This window comes from Canis lupus, chromosome 2 (assembly GCF_003254725.2).
Source record: "Canis lupus dingo isolate Sandy chromosome 2, ASM325472v2, whole genome shotgun sequence".
NCBI classification, from domain to species: domain Eukaryota; kingdom Metazoa; phylum Chordata; class Mammalia; order Carnivora; family Canidae; genus Canis; species Canis lupus.
Genome location: NC_064244.1, coordinates 51,468,095 through 51,473,418, shown reverse-complemented (window position 1 = coordinate 51,473,418; position 5,324 = coordinate 51,468,095). Strand labels below are relative to the sequence as shown.

General features: G+C 38.5%; 1 long non-coding RNA gene across 1 annotated transcript; it reads left to right on the top strand.

Annotated features, from left to right (window-relative positions):
• Window positions 1-1,588: 1,588 nt before the first annotated feature.
• Window positions 1,589-3,720, top strand: LOC118353988 (uncharacterized). The gene is made up of 3 exons (XR_004813774.2): window positions 1,589-1,706; window positions 2,330-2,396; window positions 3,100-3,720. It is a non-coding gene; the product is annotated as an uncharacterized LOC118353988 (long non-coding RNA).
• Window positions 3,721-5,324: the final 1,604 nt, after the last annotated feature.

Here is a 5,324-nt window from a genome sequence, read left to right as displayed (position 1 = left end):
AAATTAGACATAGAAAGAAAATCCCCAATCTGATAAAAGATAGCTATGCAGGGATCCCTGGATGGCGCAGTGGTTTGGCGCCTGCCTTTGGCCCAGGGCGCGATCCTGGAGACCCGGGATCGAATCCCACGTCGGGCTCCTGGTGCATGGAGCCTGCTTCTCCCTCTGCCTGTGTCTCTGCCTCTCTCTCTCTCTCTCTGTATGACTATCATAAAAAAAAAAAAAAAAAAAGATAGCTATGCAAAACCTACAGCTAACTTTATATTTAATTTCAAAGACTGGCATGAACAAGGCAAAGATATCCTCTCCTACTCCTTGTATTCAACGCTGTACTGGAGCTTTTAGTAAAGGTAATAAAGCAAGATAGAGAAGCAAAAGGAATCTTAATTGGAAAGAAACAAAGAATTATGCTGAGTGAAGTAATTCAGAAAAAGAGTATTCTATTTACATAAAATTCTAGGAATTGCAAACTGATCTATAGCAATGGGAAAGCAAATGAGTGGCTACCTGAGAATAAAGGTATGTGGAGGAGGTGAGTGAGGGACCTATTACAAAGAGGTACGCGGAACCTTCTGAGAATGAAGGTTATGTTCATGATTTTTATTGTGATGATGGTTTGAAAATCCCTCAAATTGTATATTTCAAATATATGTGGTTTATTGTCAGTGAATTATACCTCATTAAGTCTGAAAAAAATGATGATGACCAGGGTTGAGGTGCAAAGGCAGGAATCCATCTAGGAGATAAGAACAAGAGACAACTGGAGAAATGAGTAAGACTCAACTTAGAAAGGTAACTTCAGTGGTACCTGGGTCGCTCAGTTGGTTAAGTGTCCAATTCTTGGTTTCAGCTCAGGTTATACAAAACCTCAGGTTCGTGAGATTGAGCCCCATGTCAGGATCCATGCTCAGCAGGGAGTCTGCTGGAGATTCTCTCTCCCCCTCCCCCTGTGCCCTTCCCCACCAGACTCATTCTTTCTCTTTCTTTCTCAAATAAATAAACAAATCTTTTTTAAAAAGGTGACTTTGGGAATGAAGAAAATTAATAAACATAAGGTTTCCTTCTGAGGTTGAAAGAACAAGTGTGCAACAGGATATATGGTGTGACTACTATGAACAGCATTAAGGAATAGAGGGGAAATATCTGACTGAAGGGGAAAGAGAATGACGTGAGCTCTAAACATGTCCTATGGGACATCGAATTACAAAGTGAAGAAATAGTTGCCCTTAATTTTAGGATAGAGTTCTTGGTTGCAGATCCAGATTTTGGAATCAATAGCAATACAGTAGGAAAACTGAGGCACTGGGAGTGGGTGCAAATGCCTAAGGGGAATCCTTAGACTAAGAAAGAAAGTGGAGCCGTGGGAAATAGAAGTATTGAGGAACGGGCAGTAGGCTTTGTTCTCAGAGTTTTGGTCCTCTTTTTATCATCTTATACTCTACTCTCAATTTTCAAATCAGGGCAGGTGAAAATAACTGACATTTACAATTTCAACTCAGTCTTGGATCAAATCAAGAACTATTTCATCAGGTTTTCAATTATATTTACACACTTTGTATTTATACAAAATACATCCCTAACTCTTTTCAGGGTACACATTGTTCCTACATTTTGCTGTGCTTGGTAAGAGACAGTAGAGAACTGGCAAAGGCAGGAATGCAAGGAAGACAGGACCAAGTCCTGGAAGATCAAGTTCCTTCATCCTGGTAAATATACCTCTATTTTTCATTACAGTGTACTGAAATGAAATTCTAATCAATCTAAAAAATTATTATGCTTAATTCTCCTTAAGATAACAGTAAAAGAATTTTCTACTCTAGATTCTTCTGTGCTTATCGAGAAAAAAATGAGGGGGGGAGGTGTCTAACTAAAAACTATCCTTTAATGACCAAGCAGACAGAGATGCTCTCCCTGCAAGTAAAATACAATGCCCAAATCTACCACTACTTCCTCCCCTGTCCATCCTAGCCGTTGATGCTCTATGTGCTTGGAGAAAATAAAACTGTTCACATAACCACTGTGTCTAATGACAAAAATTTTTTAGATTTCAAAAAAAAAAATAATAATAATCCAAAGAGCCAAAGCAACTTTATTATTTTTTCAGTTTAAATAATTCAAATCTCTCAACCCTGGAAACTTCAAAAACTAGTAGAATACAAAATAAGGAGCTATGGGAGAAAGATTCTTCCCTGGATATCCTTACAAAATACAAGCATCTAGGAAGTATTTTGACTTGGCAGAAAAAAAGATCACAGTCAGACAAGGCTGCCTCTTGCTCTCTGACATTTAACCTGATCTTTTATTTTTTTTTCCCACCTTCCATGTGTAGATCAAATTCACCCATGAAACTCTAAGTCATCAAACTGACTTCCCTGCAGATTTAAAGAAGGAGCCAGGTATTGCATAACATTTGAAGTTTTGTTTTTGTTTTTGTATTCTTGAGTCACACAATGGACTGCAAACTATCCCTTCTTTCTGGTCAGCATAGAAAATAAAGTGTTTCCAGTGTGAATACAAGCAGAGATGGCAACAGTAAAGCTTCAAATCAATGGAATAGGCAAAGAATTCTAAATTTCACTACACAGATATGTAGATAGAGCCCCCCTGAGGACTTCCTTCCACCGGAAGATAAACTAGTGGTTCTCAAGGAATTCCTTTTGTGATTATTCCTGCTGGTTTTATAGTGGCTGTTGATGGTAATTTTGCAGGTCACAGACTGAACACACGGCATGGTAAAACCATCATCCTCATAAAAGGATGTGTTACTTGCTAACGTAAGCAGATACTAACATTATTTACTTTGTTTTTAATCATCTGAGACAGACTGCATCCAAGAAAAACAATTTAACTGAATATGGGGGGGAGGGGCAAAGGTAGAAATAAAGAGCAAATTAAGGACAAAGAGTAGAGTCCAAACCTGAATGCAGAAGGGTAAGTTTACCTCCAGTCTCTTGAAGATTTGTTGGTCAAGGTCTTAACTTAATATGTTATCAAATCTATCATTCAAGCAGGCTTTTTTGAGTTTTGAAAGTTTTAACAGCTTTCTTTCATTGTCTCTGCCATCAAGTTTTCTTTCTCATGTGTCCTCTTCCCTTCTAGCTTTCATCTATTTCAAAAGAATTAACAGTACTTGGACTTCCAACACAATGATCCTCAAAGAGGCTGTGCACCCAGTTTAGTTAAAAATACAATATGAGAGGGAGAGAACTATGTCTAGAATAAGTGCTATTTTAAAAATAGCAACATGTAATCCAAAAGAATGGAATTACTCAAATGAGGCAGCCCCCTGAGGAAATATATGACAATAACCCATAAAAAAGTAATTAAAATATTCTTGGTATACTCCAAAGTAGCCAGAAGAATTTAATTACTAGCTTCATAGTTACATTATGAAGATTTATACCCAGGCTAGAAGCAAGAAGTACCCAAGCCTGGAAGGACTTAATCACAGAGCATCTTCATTACAGCGCTCTCAGGGAACCAACTGGTCTCCTCTCTCACAGCAGTGTTTGTCACTGTTTCTGAAGAGCAGTCACACCAACATTTTCAAATACCCTGTGAAGTTCACAAGTGATAATGATGGGGAAGACCAGATCTTCTGTGAGAAAAGTTAGTAGAGATATCCACATTTAGAATGGTCAGCAATCATCAAACCACCAACCAGAGTATGCCACCAACAAAGTACATTCTGTCTGTGCTGTGAGAGTAAGGTGGGTAACTTCCAACACAATGGCATTTAGGATTCTCCATCAGACCTCATTTGCCCTAGAATAACTCACCTCCTACCAACTTAGACTTGCCTAAGATTTGAGTCATTAGAAATTAAGAGTTGATTAAAGAACAAAGAGTGATATTGTTTCCAGAAAGCAGAAAGCTTCTTTTGCAATATAGATACTACTTAGGAGCAGACAAGATAGGTCTTATCATACTGTTTCAGATCATGATTATGGCTACAAGTAACAAAAAACACAGATTCACTTAGAAATTAGAAAATTAGAGTTTCCAATTAGAAAATTAATGATCTCATATATAAAGAAGTACAAATATAGGCAATCTCTAGACACACACTGCGGTATAAGAAGAAATGTATTTGGTCTCTGCCCCGATTCCTGGCACAAAGCTCCTAAAACACTTGGTATTTCCTGAGTGATAGGGACATCCTTTTGCTACTCACTTGGGTTTATGCTAATGAGGTGACAGGCTAAGGCCCCCAAACAGCCCCATGATAGGGCTGGTCACCAGAAAAATTAAGTGACTAGAGGATTGGAACTTTCAGCCCTACCCACAAACCTTCAGAACAGGAGAAGGGTATAGAGATCAAGCTCTCAAAAAAAAATTCTTGAGAGAACTGATTGTGTGAGGAAAATGACCCACATTGGTATCAGAAGTATTGTGAGTAGAAACAGATTATAATACATACCAAGGTAGGTTCTAGTTCAGGGCTTGGCAACTACAACCCACAGACCAAATTTAGACTGCAGCTCTCTTCTTTTGTTTTTTGTTTTTTGTTTTCTTTTTTTTGTAAATAAAGTTTTATTGGAACACAGCCTTGGCCATTCATGTGTGTATTGTCTGTGGCCACTTTTGTGCTGCAACAGGAAAGATGAGTAGTTATGACACAGATCATAGGACACAAAGCCTAAAATATTTGTGATCTGGCCCTTTACATAAAAAGGTCACTGAACTCTGCTCTACCTCTAAATTCTTATAATTCTTTAGGCTCTGCCCTCTTCCATGTATTGACTCTATGCTCAAAATTTGCTTATCCCATGTCAAAAGGTAGATATTCCAGATATCACATCCAAGTATGGCAATGTTCCCAGGCAGAAAGAAAGCCGTATTTTTCTTGTATCTTTTGTAAGAACAAATGAAGCTTTTCTTTTTTTCTAACTTTTACCTACAAGTCCACAGAATACTTTTATTCATGTAGTGTTGCCCTAAAACATATCACAAGCCAACGCTAGAACTAATCACTGGCAAGCAAACTGAAACCATTAATTAGAATCTACTCTCTGTGAGGGAGGATGGGTCAGCCCCTCCTGAAGTACATGGCCCTGAGGAAGAGGGTGGATGTCTACACCAAATCAGGACTCTCTGGGCACAGAGGATGGCAAGAAGAATGAAAGTTGACTACTACTAAAGGGATGAGTTAGAGGAAAGGTAGAGAAACTGAGTTTGACTCCAATAACCACAGGGGAGAATACCAACAAGAACGATAGGGGAGGACATGAAGAAGGTTCCAGAGAGGAGTTAGTGAGGGAAGACATGCTACCCACACTGAGGTTTTCTACAACTAGCCCTGTAACAATCCAAAACAATAAATG